Below are 21,734 nucleotides of genomic sequence, written 5' to 3'. Positions count from 1 at the left end.
GACCAAATGCTAAAGTTGAAACAGTTGAATTTGTGATAGTCTTTTCCCCCCTATTGTGATTTATATCTGAGTGAAACAGTCAAATGAACATTTTACTTACTAGGGCTGCCCTTGACTAAAGATTTTTCTGGTCGACTAGTAATCGTTCATTTTAAGCATTAGTTGACTAATTGCACATTTTTTAATAAACTATTTAAGTCATAATAATGAGCCTTTAATTGCTTACATAGTCTAATAAGCGCTCAAGCGCACACATAAAGCTTGTCACAGCGCACCGACAGAAGTAATGATTATGAATGTGTCAGAGAAAAACAGTAGGAACTTTTAATAATTTATTGATAAACTGTGCTTTCTTTGTTTTTTCCATTTGAATTAGATCATTTGAAAGTAGACATTTCGCTCTCACTCTATATATTTTTTCATGTCTGTAAGACAAGTATACACAGAGTTTCAGTTAGTTTTTTTTTTTCTCAACATGCTCAAGTTCACAGAGACCGAGATGGCAGAAAGCGCATCCTGTTTTTTTTGTTTGTTTGTTTGTTTTTTTCATTATTTTGTTGTATAATGTTGGAATGTTATGTTTTCTAGGTTAACATTAGATTGACGGTCAAGTTGCTAATACTTGTCCTGATGTCCTGCCCGATGTAGCCTACTGTATTACCACATAGACCAGCCATTAAAAACGATCTGTCTGTCACGGACTGCATTACTTCGCCACTTCTTGTGGATTTTTATTTTTTTCTGCAGCTAAGCGACTAATAAAATGTTGGTTGACCAAGCCTCTTCTCATCGACTAATGGTTAGTCGACTGTTAGGGGGCCCTATTACATCGTATGCACATCTGCACTTTGTTGTTTCTGATGAAAGAATTTGCAAGAAAGTAGAGTTAAGTCAGTGAGTGTGCACACTGAACAAATCACTGGGGTTTTAGCGATAACCTCTGATTGGCCATTGCATTCATAAGTTCAACATAATCATGTCATTGGTTATCACATGCAGCACTGTAAAAGCGTGTATCTCTGGCTCAGTGCAGATTTTACTTTCGTAGCTGATGATGTGCTGCACAGAACATTCTAATCATTACCAGTGTGATCATATCAAAATACTTAGCTTTTTTTTTTTTTTTTTTTTTTTGTCTTTTGGAAGCTGAATTCAAAATCCACTTGGCTCAAAAATCGGAGGGGGAATGTTCTCACTCGGTTTGAATGGGCACAATGCCTCTAAAGTGTTATCTGAGTGTAAGGAACAACCATATCAGATTGTACTTATTATTTGAAATGTGCATTTTTGAAGATCTGGGCATTTCTAATTGAATTAGATAGGAGCTGTGCTTGTACTGACCCTAAGGGTGCTTTCACACCCCATATGTGAAAACAGCAACTGCACTCGGATCTGCTTCAAAACAATCGGTCCGAGATCACCTGAGGTGGTCTCGGCTCGATTGAAAAATAACTCTGGAGTGGTTCAGTTGTAGTGAGAAAACAACAAACTTTCCCAATGAATCCTGGACTCCTGTTCAAAATAAATTAATATAATGCCAGCTACAGAAAACCTAACAATAAGCCCACAGAGTTGTTGCCGTTCCTCCCTGACGGATGACAGATATGAGCGTAATCCCTGAAAATAAATGGTGGAATGTTTACTCAATAGGACAGTTTACTCGCGCATGACTTGTAGAAACTTTTCTGTGTGAAAGCGAACCGCACCAAGAATAATTTTAATTATAATAATTTTAATTCCTGTTTTGGAAAAAAACAGTTGGTCTGAAAGATAGCTGACTTATCTTGAAAAGGATTCGATGGCATGATAAGAGATGCAAGAACCAATGATGCCACCAGTTTTGAGTTCCGTTTGAGTTTTGTAGTCCATTTCAGAACGTTTTCTAAAATAATTTATTCTGACTGTGGTCATGTGGTCAATTTTGCATTATACTGTAATAACTAACTTTTTATAGCTTTCATGGTATTTTGTGATCTCTTTATCTTTTTTTTAATAAAACAGTTAACTTATACAAGATGTGCATCACTCCCTGACAGAGTTTATTTTTGCTATAATGATCAGCTGACTGTACATTATCCCCTGCATAACATGTTTGGACACCCCTGCCATAGAAGAACCATTTTTGGTTCCCCAAAAACCTTTTATAGTAACAGTTCTTAAAAGAACCATTGATAATACGTGGTCACTATTAACTGAACAACAGAAAATATATATGATAATGAAATATATATCATAATATAGTGTCTCATTTTGTGTTCCACAGGGACAGCATAAGGGTATGGAAATTAAATTTTTGGCTCAAGTATTTCTCCAACTTATGATCGCCACATAGCATGTCTTGCTTAGATAAATTGGATTGTCTCTTAATCCGAGAAAATAAAATAAAGTGAATTAATTTAAGATTTGTTAGTGTAGAAGTGTTTTTCACAGACGTTTCTTTTTTCTTTTTATGCTAAAGATGTTAATATTAAATGTGGCTCTGAGGCTTTGGTGAGATTTATCAGAGGTAAACAGATACGGGCCCTCAAGCTACAAGCAAACGTGTTTTGCGCTGCTTCAATTTTCAGGCTGAAACTATCACATGCTGCAGATTCATCCAAGATATTTTCTGTTTACAGTTTTCATTCTTTGCAGCCATAATTTTTAATTCTTTCTGACTGTTGTTTTTGGCTTATTTTGGAAAATGTTTTCCATCCGGTTTCTTCTTGTGGGAGTTTTGTTTCGGCACAAAAGAATGCTCGCAGAATAAACAAGCGCTAAATGGCGGAAATTGCTTTGTAGACTTCTTAATGACGCTTGTACTCTTCCTCCCCCTCTTCAGAATATTTTGGTCACAGATAAGCATGTAATCGCTGGAGATGCACACCCGCCGACTGCAGTCCTTTGATGTCTACAAGCCCTTCTCAAACCCTCTTAAAATGCTCAAAATTTAAAAGCCAGAAAACAGATGTAATAGAATCTTGCCGTCGCCTCTAAGGAAATTGTCAACAGAAATGATACGGTTCTCCACAACTGGCTAATGAGGAAAAAAACGTGACTTAGAGGCAGCACGATTTCTTTCTTAACCTGGGTCTCTTCTACTTTACTTTCTCTTTGGCACCGACAAGGGAAGGAAGTGTCATCATTACAACTGCTAGATCATGTTGTTCCTAAGATCCATTCAGACCAGTCCAGGATAAGTACATGCCTGTTAAATGCATTGTATGAAAGCGTGCAATCAGGCTACAAATGAAGCAAGCTAAACATGAATTTGGCCTTTGTGAGGCAAAATACTGAGATTGAGCTAACCTGAAGAACTTAACCTATGGATATAATGAATTACAAAAAGTGTTTAACATGTAAGGCCATTAAATATCCACCTTTTTCTTCCCGTAAGAGCGGGTGTGGCCATTTGTAAACTTTATGGGTCTGATTTTCAATCTAATCAGCATCCAGGTAGTTTTGCTGCTTGATATAACAATTTGTGTCTTACCATATTGTTTTAATGATGTATTATCTTAACTATGACCACACTGGTTTGTAGTGCAAACACTTTCCCTGTTTACTGCACATTGTTATTCTTCTCATTATTTCCCTATGGAGTTATTTCACGATGCCTCATCGGCCATATTGGTGGCACAGAATGTGAACAATGCCACTGAACTGAACAGAACTTGCATATTTTGCTGATTATTGATGCTGAAAATGGACAATAACTGTCATGTTTTGGGCAGTGCTAATTGCTGAACCAGAAAAAAAAAAAAAAAAAAAAAAAACATTTGGAGTACTATAAAGTACTGCCAAAAGTTATAAGAAATCAAGGAAAAGAGTGCAAAATACTGTCTGAGAAAAGAAGGCATTTGTGGTTGGCTAAACTGAACCAGGGTTTCAAGGGAAAGAATCTTGACAACATTGAAGTTTGTTCTTACTATTCCAGTCAAATAGGTGAAATATTAGGCTAATATCTTAACCGATTTGTGCCCAAATTTTTCTGAATGGTTTCATGCATATAGTTGTGTTAATAGTGTTCTATGTGAACATGTTCTGCATTTATTATTCCCAGGTTTTGTTTTTTGTTTTTTCTTGAAAATTGTATTTGCCAGTGGGCAAATGTGTTGTATGCACCCCTTCGATGTCAAATTTTAATAGGATGAGAACATTTGGCATCTAACTCAAAATAACTGCTTTCAACACCCTGCTTAAAAAAATACAGCTAAAACCAGCTTAAGTTGGTTTAAACTGGAAGTAGTTGGTTTTAGCTGGTCTTCCGGCCTGGCTAGGCTGGTTTTAGCTGGTTGTTCCAGCTGGTCTCCCAGCCAGACAAGCTAAGTAAGTGGCCAAAACCCATCTAAAACCAGCCTGCTGACTAACTAAACTCAGGCTGGATTACCAGCTAAAACCAGACCAAACTTGTTTGCTGGTTTTAGCTAGTTTAAGACGGAAGTAGCTGGTTTTATCTGGTCCCCCAGCCTGGGTAGGCTGGTTTTAGCTGGTTGTTCCAGCTGGTCTCCCTGACTGGCCAGCTAAGAAAGTGGCCAAAACCCCTCTAAAACCAGCCTGCTGACGAGCCACGACCATCTTAAACCAAAGTGGATTTTCAGATAAAGCCAGCCTAAGCCTGTTGGCTGGTCTTAGCTGGTTTAAGGAAGTAGCTGCTTTTAGCTGGTTAGGCTGGTTTTAGCTGGTTGTTCCAGCTGGTCTCCCAGCCTGACCAGCTAAAAAAAGTGACCAAAACCCCTATAAAACCACACTGCTGACCAGGTATGACCAGCTAAAACCAGACTGGATGACCAGCCAAAATGTAGGCTGGGTATAGCTGTTTTTATTTAGCAGGGAAGATCAATCTTTATTCATAAACAATGTATAAAAGTCAAAGAACATTCGATGCAAACCCAAAAAGCTGCATCTAATTTATAATCTCTTGAATATAAAAACACAACAGACAACAAATCCATTTGTCTTAAAATGGTGGAACAAAGTTCAGCCATTAAGTTGCCCCAAAAGGGCATTTTGTATCAAAAAGTTAAATGAAAACAAATAAATAAAAATAAATATATATGTACATTTTCTAAAGAAAATGTGAGTGGTGCTTGTCGTGACAAAACTCGGCACAAGGCACTAATAGTAACCCTAATCATATTAGCATCATTTTAAGAACATGCTAACAACATGTTAATTGTGTTAGCATAATGTTAACAACATGCTAACACAAGTAAAATGTTAAAACAAAATTAGCATTGTTAGCATGTTGCTAGCATGTTTTTTTTAACATGAAGGTAACATGATTAGCATGATGCTAGCAACAGTATAACCCATTTCCATATGATATATGTACTTACAAGTTAGTTGTCGCTTGGACTTTTGATTAAGTGTACAAAAAACTATAGATCTCTTGTAATGTTTGTTATGTTTGGATGATTCTAAAGAGCCTCGTGATTATGTAAATATATGTCAAAAAAAAAAAAAAAAACTTGTTAGTAACATGAAAATTAACTTTCTTTGGGAGGGTTTACCCTCGCCATACTTCCTGGAAGTAGGGGTAGAAAGTTGACAGCCTCATGTTTTTTTGGTGTTAAAATCCTTTATTTGGTTGTTTGCTTGCATGTCATTGAGACATAAAACATAAATAACATCTAGAAAAATACCTACAAAAGGAAAATGATAACTATAAACTGTGGCAACTATAGTTGCCGGTGGACAATTACTGCTTATACGTATCTTTACCATCTATTAACTTTAGTTTGTCAAAATATCGTACCCTTTTCTGCTTACTATGCCCTGCTCTATATGATTTAGCAGCTTCTACACATTTTTTCCCTTGTGGTTTAGACAGCATAAATTAGCAGAACAATGTATTCTGTAGTACATTAACTGTGCAATAAATATCAGTTTCAAAATTATTCTGATGGTGACTTGTAATAAGGCGAATTGGTCCTGTTTCTTTTCCACAATCCCTTCCAAATGTCTGTTCTGAGAGTTTAGGTTTGGTGAGCTGGTACAAAATTAAACAAAAAGGGCAAACTTTACTGCCAAAGTCGCAAAAACACAGAAAACTGCATACAGTTGATTTAAATTATGCCTTAATATTTTTTGTCGTTCTTAAAGTATTTTAAGACGTACAGTGGTGTGAAAAAGGGTTGGCCCCCTTTCCATTTTTTTTTTTTTTTTTTTTTAGCACATTTGTCACTCTTTAATGTTTCAGATCATCAAACAAATTTAAATATTAATCAAAGATAACACAAGTAAACACAACATGCAGTTTTTGAATGAAGTTTTTTATTATGAAGAGAAAACAAAATCCAAACCCACATGACACTGTGTGAAAAAGTGTTTGCCCCCTAAACTTCATAACTGGTTGGGCCACCCTTAGCAGCAACAACTGCAATCAAGCATTTGCGATAACTTGCAATGAGTCTGTTACAGCGCTGTGCAGGAATTCTGGCCCACTCATCTTGGCAGAATTGTTGTAATTCAGCCACATTGGAGGGTTTTCGAACATGACCCGCCTTTTTAAGGTCATGCCACAGCATCTCAATAAGAGTCAGGTCAGGACTTTGACTAGGCCACTCCAAAGGCTTCATTTAGTTTTTCTTCAGCCATTCAGAGATGGATTTGCTGGTGTGCTTTGGATCATTGTCCTGCTACAGAACCCAAGTTCACTTCAGCTTGAGGTCACCAACAGATGGCCGGACATTGTCCTTCAGGATTTTTTGGTAGACAGCAGAATTCATGGTTCCATTTATCACAGCAAGTCTTTCAGGTCCAGAAGCAGCAAAACAGCCCCAGACCATCACATTACCACCACCATATTTTACTGTTGGTATGATGTTCTTTTTCTGAAATGCTGTGTTACTTTTACGCTAGATGTAATGGGACACACACCTTCCAAAATGTTCAACTTTTGTCTCGTTAGTCCACAGAGTAAACACTTTTTCACACTTCATAACTTCATAACTTCATTTAAAAACTGCATGTTGTGTTTACTTGTGTTATCTTTGATTAATATTTAAATTTGTTTGATGATCTGAAACATTAAAGTGTGACAAACGTGCAAAAAAATCAGGAAAGTGGCAAACACTTTTTCACACCACTGTATTTTGTGTTGACTGACATACGAAAGCACTAGTATTTAATTAGTGAGTTATTCAATATAACATTTAATATAAATATATTTAAATGAACTAAATTGCAACCTTATCATAACAAATATATAATTACAAATGATTTAAATGACATACAATTTTAATACAAATAACTTTTTAGAACCGTCATCATATTGGGATTGTGTCTACGATGCTATAAATGCTGTCAGCTGAGATCTCTGTATCTCTTTGTCTCTTTCAGATGATCCATCCCTATTGACTGCTCACGCACACTTGGATTATAAATCTCCCCAGGTTTGCTCAAACCCTCTACCCCCTCACATTTTTTTCCTCCTACACATCAGTATTCACAATAAGCTTCTTATCTGCTGTGTTCCCCCATCATTCTCCCCAGATGCTTCAACTCTTTCTAGCTGAAGTTCATCATGACTTCAAATGAGGTCCATCTGTCACTCCCAGCCACCCGGTGGCCTTTGCTCTAGCTGTGCCCCGTGGAGGGGTCTCAGAGCGGGTGGGAGCAGGCCTCTCTAACCCCGCCTCCTACTGGGATTACGAATGACTGACAGGCGGTTCACAGCCTTGCCACATACAGTCAGTCAGGACCATTGGCACAAACCTGCAATGTCAACTGCAAACACATCTGAGGCACAAGTCGCTACAGCTGAAAACGGTTTAGAGCGAGTAAATAGAAAAGGTGAGAAATGGCTTTCATCCTGACAGCTTGATCAGTGAGGCTTTGTTTGGCCTTTGCCTTATCTATGCCACTGAATGTGACAGACATCATTTATGGGTTGCCTGTGGACTTTGTCAACATCAAGATGTTAGGTTGTTATGTTAAATGGGTTTATATGGAAAGTATATTTTTCCATGCTGTGACTAGTACTCCATGCTTCCAATAAATGAAAACTTAAAAATCGATAGTTCACCTAAAAATTAATCATTTACTCACCTTCATTACATTCCTGTCATGAGTGAATGTTGAAAAAAAAAATGTTAGGTGAATAGTCTCATATCAACTAGATTCTGAAGAAAATGTGAGGTTTACATAAGCAAAACTCACTGCTATGATTGTAGGTTGTGTCAGTGGTTGTCTGTGCATTGCTATGTGTTGCTAAGGTGTTCTGAGTGGTTGCTAGGGTATTGCTGAGGTGATTACTTACTGGCCCAAGTCAAAAGAGCCCACTTCAATCAGAAAAGTAATAACCTCCTCAACAAGCCACACTATTTGAGGTATCAAAGCCCAAATTTCCTCTCCTTTTTTATTTATTCATTTATTTATTTTGGATGATTATTTATTCTAAACGAATTACAGAAAAGAAGGATTTACAAACCCTTAACAAACAAAGGGTAGAAAGAACTAGAATATATTTTAAAGCTATATGCATTTGAACTCTTTACAAATATTTTTGTATTTACTCTTAATTGTATGCCTAATATACCGTAAAAGATCTGTTAAAGTTTCTTGTCTCTCGCTTTTAAAGGGTTAGTTCACCCAAAAATGAAAATTCTGTCATTTATTATTCACCCTGATGTCTTTCCAAACTTGTAAAACCTTTATTCATCTTCAGAAAACAAATTAAGATGGCTCTAAATGTTCGTGTTCAAAATGATTCAACCCCCAAAAGTTAAATTTGGTGCAGAATCTTTTATTCTTTAACACCACCAATAAATGCTGCTTGGAAGTGCTTAAAAGCTTCAGTCACCTCTCTACTGCAATTGTGGCCCATTCCTTGCCTGAAAAAAGCTTTCAGATTACTGATAATCTTTGGTTTTCACATTGCCACTGCTTTCTTCAAATTCAAAAAAAAAAAAAAAAAAAAGATAATTAGAATTAAATCTGGAGACTAAACAGGCCACTCAAGAATATTCTATGACTGATCCCATAAATTTCAGATGTATACTTTGGGATGATTGTCCTGCAGGAAAGTTTATTGATCATCTGCTTCAGTCTTTGCACCAAAGGCATCACAATTCTTGCCAAAATGGCCTGATAATTCAAAAAATCCATGATATCCTTCATACGGTCATGTTTTCCACTTCCTGCTACAGTAAAACAACCCCATAACAGGACTGATCCACCTCCATGTTTGACCATGGAGATTATGTTTTTCTGCTTATACAGTAAGCTTAGCCTTTTTTGCACCAGACATATCACTGATCCATGGGTCCAAAACTTTCAGTTTTTCCTCCTTTCGTCGGGTCAAGTCTTTGGCTGTACATTTCAGGTGTTTTGCAGTTGCTCTGATCAAACATTTTATGATATTGTGCTTTTTTTGTTCAACACTCTCAAATGTGTTCTGGTACAACACACTTTAAACTAAGGAATAAGGCTACCAGCTGTGTCTCTGGGAACTTTTAATGTCTTGGGATTCTTCATGTAGCCTTAGACTTTCCAATATAATAAGACTATTTCTTCTCTATAGCTTTTGTGAGAGTTCTGTTGACTTTACCAAATTTGCTACTCAACTTCAGCACATGCATGGGCTAACTGGGCTAACTGTATGTATGTGTATCACCTCAAGCTAATTCCATTTTTTTAATAGAGTTTCCAAAGGCTTAATTGTGTTTTAAGACAATTTTGTTCCCTATCATAAAAATAAGTGACTTAAAGGAATAGTTCACCCAAAAATGAATGTTTTTGTTTATCTACTTACCCCCAGGGCATCCAAGATGTAGGTGACTTTGTTTTTTCAGTAGAACACAAACAAAGATTTTTGACTCAAACCGTTGCAGTCTGTCAATCATATAATTGCAGTCAATGGTTACCAAAACTTTAAGAGTAAAAAAAACATACACAGACAAAACCATATTAAACCCTGTGGCTCGTGACGATAGATTGAGCTCTTAAGACACAAAATGATTGGTCTGTGCAAAAAACTGAACAGCATTTATATCATTATTTACCTTTAATGATATATAAAATAATGATATAAATACTGTTCAGTTTCTTGCACAGACCGATCGTTATCTGTCTCAATGTATCGTCACGAGCTGCAGGGTTTAATTTGGTTTTGTCTTGTTCTTAAAATTTTGGTAACCAATGACTGCCATTATGACTGACAGACTGCAACGCTTTGAGTCAAATCTTTGTTTGTGTTCTACTGAAGAAACAAAGTCACCTACATCTTGAATGTCCTGAGGTTAAGCAGATAAACATTACATTTTCATTTTTGGGTGAACTATCCCTTTAAAAAAGCGATGCTGAATAGAAGTTGAATAATTATGACATAGCCGTGTTATTAAAAAATCCTATAACTCAAAAACATGACATTATATATTGACATTACGACTTTTAATATGCCAGTAAACTGTTGTAGATGAAATTTTTATAAAGTCTTGGACTTTCATATAAGCTTGTATTTGTAAAGTACTGCAGTCTCTGGAGGGCTGAATAATTTTGATTGCAACTATGTGTGTTACTTACTACCTTTCTGGGCCTTGAACGTGTCAATTGCATTGCTGTCTGTCCAGGGTCAGAAAGGTCTCGTATTTAATCAAAAATATCCTAATTTGTGTTTTGAAGATAAACAAAGGTCTTGCGGGTTTGAAACAACATTAGAATGAGTAACGAATAACAGGTTTTTCATTATTGGTTGAATTATCTCTTTAATTATGAATTACATTGCATGAATTAGGCCTATGTAATTGATACTTAAATAATTTGCATCACCGAATGGATACTTTCTCCATTTCTGTTAAATATTTAATGTTTATCATCTTACCTCACACTTAGTCACGGTTAAAAATCTAAGCATTGTGTTGGAATTAATTTGGCTGATGTGAAAAGTTAAGCCTATTTTCCTTGATTTCCTTGACATCTCAAACATTTTGACACTGGCCATCACAGAAAATAATTAACTTTTAAAACTTTATATCTTCCCTACATCACAGACAGTGGTGCATAATGGAGTGCAGGAGAGCTACATCAGTATCAAATATTTGATGGGGAAATTCGGCCATTTCTGATTATTGGTGGACTTGTACCCCTCAGTGTCTATAATGGTTACAGCCTTGCTATATGAGCAACAGTGATGTATGTGTAAGCAAATGGCACTAATAAGCCCTCTTAATATGCGTAGTAGGTGTACGAACAATTTTATGCCTCAGCAATAAAATTTGTACCCCATTTATCACTGATAAATAGATTTTGAGTTTTAGCTATTAGCAACTTTGGATAAAGTTATTAAAAAGCTCTTGACAATGAGACCTAATATTTTAATAATGACACCAGTATAACAGTAAGGGCTCATTAATTTTTAAAGAAATGCTAGCAGTTATTTATTTATTTCTATTTCATTACTCCTGGTCTTGCAGATATCTTCCGTTTCAAGACGTGCGGAACGCCGCTGCGATGAAGCGGCCAGCCCCACTGTATGTGCCAGGTTTTCTGTGGCCTCGTGATTGACTCCCCACAGAGAATGGAAGAGTGGAGAGAGGCCTGCCCAGACAGCTAATGTTATTAGTCTCATTACAGCTCCCCAGGAGCTCTGAGGCAGGGGGGCGGCCGCCTGACGCGCTGTTTATTTCCGATAACATCCTCGCAACTACACTGCTCCAATTACGTTCCTCATAATGAACGAGATTATGTCTCTCTCGGCAGCCCCGTGTCATTCGGCGCGAGAAGCGGTGGGGTTTTAGACAGGAACAATCAAAAACTAATGTTGGAAAACATGAGTCAATTTTGATATGAATGTAAATATTGTTGTGGCAGGTGTGTGCTGCGGCATTGTTGAGGTACAAATCACATTTCCTCGATGACTTTTTTGGAATCAAGTAATACTAATTTAAGGAAATTGTCTTGATAGCACAAGCCATGACATTTTTCATCATGCAATAGTGGTGTCGGTAATTAACTTTCTGGGAGAGGGATTTGAAAAGTTTCTTTCTCCCTTAAACTTGTTGGCGTTTTATGACTTCCTTTGAACACAGTTAAAGCCGTAACGGCGAGATAATTCTCCACTTCCAAGTAATTCACCAATCGTGCTCCAGAAATGTAAAAATGAAAATGGCACACACTTGTCCCGACTCCAATTACATTCTCTGATATCAGTCTGGAAGTACATAGCGCTAATTAAAACAGTGTGGTTAACCAACACCCCAGGCCATTCAGTCCTGCAACACTTTGAAATCACTTTCCTTATTGCGGTGCCAATCTCGTATGAGAAAGGGGCTCAAGTTTATTTGAAAGTCTAATGCAATACTCACTTGGTGAACCTTTCGAAAATGAAGTGCCTGCAATAATTTCAGCAATTCCCAAAATGCATATGTGGGTCAAAAATGGACCCAGGCATCAATTTTATTGCTACTTTTCCCTGTGATGTGATCTTCTCATCTCACATACCAGGAATCGCTTAATTAAGGTGTCCTGGATTATGCAAAGCAATTGTTTTCAATAACGTATTTTAAAATGAGGTTTGTCGTTTTAAACATAAATGCAGATGTGCTGAAAAATACACTTGTCACAAGAACTGTTCAAGCTAAATATTTAACTTGTTTTGTTCTTTAATCTAAATAGCCTATATATAAAATTGGGCTTTTAAAGGACATAATTTGCAATAAATTAATAAAAAATAATACTGAATTCTCTGTTTAGCTAAAGCTAATTTCATATCTATTTGTCATTTTATGTATCCCAAATATTCACATTTAAAGGTAAAGTTCACTTCCAGAACAAAAATTTACAGATAACGTACTCACCCCCTTGTCATCCAAGATGCTCATTTTTTTTCTTTCTCTCAGTTCTTTCTTCAGAGGATTTTTCTCCATATAGTGAACTCCTATGGAACTTATATGGTGCCCCGAGTTTTGAAAATGCAGTTTAAATGCGGCTTCAAACAATCCCAAATGCGGTGATCTCAGCTGAGGAAGAAGGGTCCTATCTAGCAAAAAGATTGGTTATTTTGTTTTAAAAATTACATTTTTTTTACTTTTGTATTGTCTTGCTCTGCCTGAACTCTGTTTTTTCGGTTCAAGACAGGGTATTTAGGAAAACTCCCATCTCATTTTCTCCCCTACCTTTTGAAACTTAGAACGATTCAATTTAAGTAGATGATTTTACCATCTCTGTCATCGTCAGAGCGCACTTCCACAGCACATTCAGCATCTGGCTCATATTCGCCATCTCAACCATATTCGCAAAACTATCATTTTCAATGACAGTGACAGAAATTTATATTTTATTGCATACAGTAATTGCTCTGCAGTGAACCCATTCAAACCAATTCAGTTTTTGCTGATGATATTCTTTTGTTTTATGCCTGCGATAATTACGAGTGAAACATCATGTAATTATTATCTTTCAAACAGTGCCACCTCAAGGAATAAAGGTGAATTGCACATATTTAGTCATCAGATATTTACATATTTAAATTACACCATTAAAGTACACACACCTCGGGTCCCTAGCGACCTAGCGACACTTTTTTACAAAAAATTAATAAAAAAAAAAAGCAGACACTTATATTTTATTATTTTTTCTTGTTTTATTGTTTGTAATGAATAGATTGAGGAATACTAAGAAAGCTGCTGTCAAACTTTAAAAAAAATGAAGGAGGGAGAGGGTAGTAAATGATGTCCCGGGTCGCTAAAGACCCGAGGTATGCATTTAAAGGTTAAAGGTCCACTGAAGTGCATTGAAACACAGAGTAATCAATGTGTTGATGTAATTTCAAATAAAACAGGAAAGACAGAATGCGACATATCAAGCAGCCCCGTCCCTTTTTTAAATAGCCAATAGTGTTTTGTTTATATCACAGCTTGGGCTAAAGCCATTGAGCTGGGTAAAGCTGCATTTGACACCATATGACATGCACAATCTATATATAAAACAGCATTCTGTGTAAAATTCAAATGTGTCCAATACATTTTGTGGTCTGCGCCAACTCGTGCATATAATTTACTCCATAGCATTGTGTCTTTGGACCAAAGCAGACTGTGTGTGTGCTGTGGCGGTTTGTGTGACACAAAGTGTAACCAGACTTTATTTGCTTCAACAGAAAGCATATTTACATTGTCTAAATATTTTTCTATCCCCCATCTAGTGCACTACGTGCAATTCAATGGACAGAAAATATAAATTCTGTGAACAAGGGACTGATCTCAGACGCAGCTTTAGCATCTATTTATAGTGTAGGGGGCAAGACGCTTCGGATTCTAGAGAGCATTTGATTGGACAGAAAGTTTGATTAGAAGCTGAAGTGCAGGGTGATGTCATCAAAATTGATTTTCCATACACTTTTAAAAATAAAGGTGCTTCACGATGCCATAGAGGAACCTTTTTGTCTGAATGGTTCCATAAGGAACGTTTAACATCAGAAGGACCTTTCACAAAAGGTTCTTTTTTGGAAAAAGAAGGTTCTTCAGATTATAAAAAGGTAAGAAAGAGATGGTTCTTTAAAGAACCTTTGACTGAATGTTTTTTTTTTTTTTTGTGGAACTTAAAAATGGTTCCTCTATGGCATCGCTGTAAAGAACCTTTTAAAGCACCTTTATTTTTAAGTGTATTGGCGGAAGTGACTGTAAGTTTTGAATGCATATATCTGTAAATGCGAATTTTGTCATTGTTTTGGAGCACACTAGCTTACAGATAACCTTAAGGCTAACATATTTATACTAAAAGCTAAACAACTTTAATTTTGATTTCATTGGGACTTAAATACTATTTTCTCACTTTACATAATTTGCCATAAATTAGTGGAAATAATCTGCAGTACAAATACGTTAGTAATATATGTGGTACTTACTTTTATCTCTACTTTGTTCTCTTCAAATATCATGCCGTCTCATATTTCATCTCAAAACAGTGTTGGCTTTTGTGCAAAATAGTGAAACATAAGAAAAAAAATACATTTCATACATTAAAAGAAGTTCAAATAAAAGTGTCTAAAAATACAGAAACACACATATGTGACCCTGGACCACAAAACCAGTCATAAGGTTAAATTTGACAAAACTGAGATTTATACATCACATGAAAGCTCAATAAATAAGCTTTCTATTGATGTATAGTTTGTTAGGATCGGACAATATTTGGCTGAGATACATCTATTTGAATTCAGAAATCTGAGGGTGCAAAAAAATCTAAAAGACTGAGAAAATCACCTTTAAAGTTGTCCAAATTAGGTTCTTAACAATGCATATTACAAATCAAAAATTACATTTTGATTTATTTATAGTATGAATTTTACAAAAAATCTTAATGGAACATGAACTTTACTTAATTTCCTAATGATTTTTGGCATAAAAGAAAAATCAAAAATTTTGACCCATGCAATTTATTTTTGGCTATTGCTACAAACATACCCCAGCGACTTAAGACTGGTTTTGTGGTCCAGGGTCACATATGTTACTCTCATTGTGCACCAGAAATAGAAAAGGGGCAACCTTTGTTTGAAAATATTTCATTATTGATTTGACATCAGTGTAAATCCCTGTTCCTACTATTATTTGATATAAAGTATGATTTTTTTTTTTAGGTACATGTTCATGTAACATTGCATTCATTAGCACTCTGGACATTCCCGACACTCTGTCTGTCACTTTTGAGTCGTGGGTGTGATAAGAGCTTGTGACAGCGGGTGAGAAAGCTGTTTTTCTTCCTTCTGTCACCCTGAAAACCACAAAAAGCTCTCTCTCATGAGGGGCCATGGGCTTTATATCACCTGTGAAACAGAGGTGGACAGGGCACATGCAGGAAAGAAACAGGTAAGAGTTTCAAATAAAGTTACCGTAAAACATCAGCAAGTTCTAAAATATCTATTATTATAGTACTTAAATTCTTGAGAAATATTTTTGGTTATTTCTGATAAATTTTTAGATACAGCACCTGATAAATTCTTAAAGTACCATGGTACTGAATGATCACTATAGTTGTATACCATGGTATTAATTTACATTTTACTCCAAGGCACTTCAAAGAATACATATAACTACTATGGTATACGCCTTATTCAGCCCGCTGCCATTTTGAATCGAAAACGAGGCTGTGAGGGATAGCAGTCCAGCAGCGCCCACTGTGGCGCATTGTTGCGTACCGGGATGTAGATCGTATAGCCGTAAAATAATAGGTCATTTCACATTTTTCCACAGGACAAAGCGCTCCAGAAAACGCGGACTGATCGACAGGACATATAACCTAACTTTCAGGTAACAATATTGCATTTATTTAAGAAAATGACTGTGGAAACTAGCCGGTTGGCTAATTGCTAATTTATAATGCGAGCATGTTTATCTTCCTTTAAACGTTTACGCAGAGCATGTGATGTATTACTACAACAACTACAACAACTAAACTAAATAGATTACAAAGAACACAAGAGTGCTCAACATTTTACTCAGGATTGTTTTTCAAAAACACTGACTGGAATTAGGACGCTTAAGGAGGGTTCAGCTCCGTCTGTGTTTACCTGGACTCAAAGACCTCACGAAAAGAAAACCTTGCGATTGTAAATGAAAAAGATATTCTTTTTAAATGATGTTTTAAAGATCAACATGTTTAATAGTTTGTGTTAAGAGCCTGCAGTTAAAGTTAGATCGTAAGCCTCTTTCAGACAACATGTTAAGTCATACAAAAAACAGTGGGTTGAAAGTTTATTTTTATGCAAAGAGATCAAAAGATAACAATTATTTATTAGTTTGCCATGTAGTGTTTGATGTCAACCCCTTTTAAAATCGCTAAATGATATTCAGAACATTATTTTTTTGTTTCTGTCTTGCTTTAGACAAGGAAAATGTCATGTTTATCGTAATTTCATAATAAAGGTCGGGAAGACGCTTATGACCTAGCTGCAGGCTCTTAACACAAACCATTCAGCATTTTAATCTATATAACATCATTTGAAAAACTCTATGTAAGCGTTTAAAGGAAGATAAACATGCTCCCATTAGAAATTAGCAGTCTTTCCACAGTCATTTTCTCAAAAAAAAATGCAATATTGTTACCTGAAAGTTAGGTTATTTGTCCTGTCGATCAATCCACGTCTTCTGGAGCTCTTTGTCCTGTGGAAAAATGTGAAATTACCTATTATTTTACGGATATACGATCTACATCCCGGTACGCAACAACGCGCCACAGTGGGCACTGCTGGACTGCTATCCCTCACAGCCTCGTTTTCGATTCAAAATGGCAGCGGGCTGAATAAGGCGTATTGTCATGGATTGGCCAGGTTCTTCCACATCCATCACTCAACGATCACAATCACCAGAGTTCTAACTAGCTGCACCTGCACCTCATCAACCACGCTGCTACAAATAGTCACCACACACACCACTCATTGTCCGGGCTCGTTGATACGAAGCGGACTCATATTGCTACTCTCAGCGAAAGCTACTCCGAGATACTTACCTGTTGCTACTTACCTGTATTACGTCTTTCTTCATCTCTGTCCAGATCCAGTCGTCAGCGGCGAGCGAGCCGTAAGCCTGTCCATTCGTCAAACGGTGTGTGTGTGTGCCGTAAGTCTCCTGGTCCTTAGCCACCGCAAGAGTGGCATTCTGGTGTTCTCCTCCCGTCGTTCCTGCAAGGGAAAAACTTCATTACTCATCCACGGACTTCATCTACGAACTATTCATCAGTGAACTCTATTACTTACCCAATCCACCATCCGGAACCACGTATCACTCTCTGCTGTTTAAATAAACCATTCTTACCGTTACTCACCCTGTTGTCCGTCTGCTTCCCTAACAGGTATATGCTAAATAAATGTTAATTACATTGCTCCTGTCAAACAATAAATGCCATTATAAAGGTACATCCTAAAAATATAGGGTAGGAAAGGATAGATAGATACTACCACACTAATAGAACTAAACGCTGTGTGCCTGAGCTATATTTAGAGTTTGTCGCTGCATAATTTGGTGATGATTATACCAGAGTTGCATCGCCTCTGTGTGAGCATAATTTCCTTCTTGTTCTTTGCTCGTGTGTTTTTTTTTTTTTTTTTTTTTTTTTTTGACAAGCCCACCGGCCACAGGAGGACTGAAATGATTAAATCCGCAGCTGTGAGGACTCAATAGTCACGCAGGAGCAGTGTAAGGAATGAGAACCGGACAGGAGGCCTCAACATGTTGCTGACATTTGTTTTAAATATTGACTTCCTGGCTGTGTTATCACTGCACATTTCATATTTGTAGTTGAGGAGATGGATGAGGAGAAAAGGGAGATGTAGTGTGAATTGGGATTTGTGGAAGGAGCGGTTTGGAGGTAGTACTGCTCGTGTGTGTGTGTGTGTTTGTGAAAGTGTGTAGGAAGGATACTGCTCGTACTCAAGGCTTTCTCTGAAACCCAGCTACCCTGCTGTCTAAGAGAGAATGGTAGAAAACTGTTTGAAATTGTTCTCAACTCTTGCTTCGCACGAACAGCCAGGCACAATATTCTGCATGAAAACTCCATGCACATCAGTCTGACTGTACGTGGCGGTATTCTTATGATTACAGGACTCAAATAAACTGGAAATAAAAAGGACCTTTTCACATAGAGCAAAACTCACATGAATAAGACTTTAAATTGAAGTATTGCATCCACCTGTTCACACCAGAGCTTGCTAATCTATTGCATTAATTTAATGCATTTAATTATACAAATAAATAAATAACCAGACAATAAAAGCAGTCTAGGTTCACTGGAAAACCTTTCTTTCAAAGTAAGGCACTTTCAAAGTTAAATGTCTGCTGAGTGAACTTTCTTTTTTACTTGTCTAGAAAATCCTTCTTGATTTTAGAATGTTTAGAAATGTTGGCTGGAAACAAGACAAAAAATGTAGGTAGGCCTAATAAAAGCATTTTTTGCCATGTAAACCATACCTAATAGTGTTTAAAACAGGAAAACATTCGACCTGATCTCATGACGAAAACATACCTGTGGGACCTTTTTCGCAAGATGTGAAATATGTACCAGTAAGTACATATCATTGCAGTTTCCAACAGAAATGGACACCAGAAGTTAAGATTATAGCTCCATATGTTTCGCTTTTTGGACACAACAAGTTTGTTCGGTAGCTCAGCCAACACAGAACTGGACTTAGACATGGGTATGAATCCTGTGAAAAACATGAGTCACGATGAAAGAGCTGAAAGATGACAGTTCGAAAAACAAGTTGAAACTGCATGCTTGCGATTGTGTTTTTGTCAAATTCGCTTTTGTTCATACTATCGTAGATGGTACTTTAAAACATCACGGAGCATTAGAGTTACAGGTACTCAGTGGACATTTCAAGTCAGAACTGCGGTAGTCTCGCGTTCAGACTGACGGCTGAAGGTATGGAATTCATGGCAGCTTTCATTGGCCAAGGCCCGCCCATAAGACTGTTTGATCGACATGTCAAACAACCAATCACAGTTCGTTTCGTTCAACCTCACGTTTTGGGGTGTGGAAATGCTCCCACAACAACAGACTGGCATGCAACAAGTCAGTCATTGAAATAACCAGCATTGAAAGTTGAATAAGAAGAGGGAGAACAAGCAGTAAGTCAGTAATTTGTTCGCGAACGAGACAAATATAACAACAATGGCGTCTGCATAAGCACATTTTAGCAAAACGCCGAGTAAATCAGTCTGCGCTTTGTTTCCCGGTGGACCGAAAATAAGATTAAAACTAATTTGATGAAGCAACCATGCCATTTTAGCTTGTTTCTACAAGTCTTTGAACTCTTTTCTTTTGTTTCACACACCTGCTCAACTTCACAACTTGTACCAGGTGAGCTACTGAGCAAGTATACTATGTCAGAAAAGTCATACATATTTAGCTGGTTATGTGATGCAAAGGGCCTAAAAATATTGGGCTGCCCTCGAATAAAGATTTTTCTGGTCGACTAGTAGTAGATCATTTTAAGCATTAGTCGACTATTAGTCGCACATTGATTAATAAACCATAGAGATCATATTAATGAGCCTTTAATTGCATACATAAGCACTAATAAGCACTCAAGTGCATGCAAAAAAAGCTTGCCACACCGGCAGATATAATAATTATAAATGTGTCAGGGAAAAACAGCAAGGAGACTGACTGCATTAAAGTTTTAATAATTTATTGATAAACTAGTGCTTTCTTTGTTTTTGGCTTAATAGATGAAGTCGCTGACACTCATCATGACTTGTCATCTACGTAGCAGTGGATGTGCCTAAATGCATGTTTCATACTGTTACAAAATTGGAGAATATTATTTTGTTTTCTATTTAAATTGGTTCATTTAAAATTTGACATTTCACTCTCTATAGAAATAAATTTCTGTAAATTTCTGTCTGTAAGGCAAGTATGCAGAGTTTTAAAGTTTCACGCTCAAGTTCACAGAGACCGAGACGGCAGAAAGCGCAACCTGTTTTTCTTTAATTACTTTACAAAAGAACAACTTTCTTATTGTTATTCTGAGTGCACACAAATAAACGTAGAGTCTTTACAGATTCAAAAGATGTATTAATTTTATCTGTATAACCAAAAATGACGGCATTTTTTAAGAGAAAGTTACCACATGGTGCCTCTATCTGTTATGCAGTGAGTGCGCTACTGTTCAGCTTCCACACTTCAATAGCGCACATTTTTCTAGATTAACATTAGATTGAGTGGCCATGTTAAGTTGTTACTACTTACATATTTTAGATAAAAAAAAAGCCATATTTGAGGTCGATGAATAATAGGTAAGTTTTGGATGTCCTGCCCAATGTACTCTATTACCACATAGACCAGCTGTTAACGATCTGTCTGTCATGAACTGCGTGACTTTGCCACTTCCTGTGGATTTTTTTTTCTCCGACTAATAAAATTTTGGTTGACTAAGCCTCTTCTCGTCGACTAATAGTTATATAATTATAAATACATAATCTGATGTGCAAAAAGGCATAGTTCACCCAAAAATTCAAATTTTGTCATTAATTACTCACTCTCTGAACTACTGATGTCATATTACTTTTTTTAACAATGTCCTTACTACCTTTCATGGCCTTTAACATACTGGTTGCAGTCTACGCAGGGTCAGAAAGCTCTTGCATTTCATCAAAAATATCTTAATTTGTGTTCCAAAGATGAACAAAGGTCTTGCGGGTTTGGAATGACATTAGGGTGTGTAACTAATGACAGAGTTTTCATTTCTGGGTGAACTAACTCTCCAATGTTTCATGGGAAACGCTGTGGTTTTCATGTGAGCTGCTCATTATAACAATGTTTTCCCACCAAAACTATTTACTCTATGGTTTAACATTTTAAGTAGTTGCAGTTTCATGGCTGGTAAAAAAATATATATATTCTCTCCATTCACTGGCCATTGCAGGTGCAGCAAAAGATTCTGTTTTACAAACAATGCACTTTTGTAAAGTGGTTTTAAGGTCATTAAATAGTATTGTGTAAGAAACCGTCTTTGTTAAGATGAAGTTGTTAATCAATAACCTGCACCTGTAATCATACTTTGTGTGAAAAGGAATACAAATTGTTGTTTTACTGCCTCTAGTGATCATTTCAGCTAAAATATTGCAGTGAATTGTATGTATAGATATGTTTTGCAAGGTAGAGGCACATAATTCCATTGAGACTACGATGAATACAAAGGTTACCGCAATTAATCTTGCCCTAAGACTTGTACATAAACATAACAACTTTTGCTACCATTAGAGCACTTTAGGTTACTGGAGGTAAATATACCACTTACCAAAGTAGGCACCTGAATA

The sequence above is a fragment of the Garra rufa genome, chromosome 24 (genome assembly GCF_049309525.1).
Source record: "Garra rufa chromosome 24, GarRuf1.0, whole genome shotgun sequence".
Lineage (NCBI taxonomy): Eukaryota > Metazoa > Chordata > Actinopteri > Cypriniformes > Cyprinidae > Garra > Garra rufa.
The sequence above is the reverse complement of the archived record's forward strand: the minus strand, read 5'-3'. Positions refer to the sequence as shown.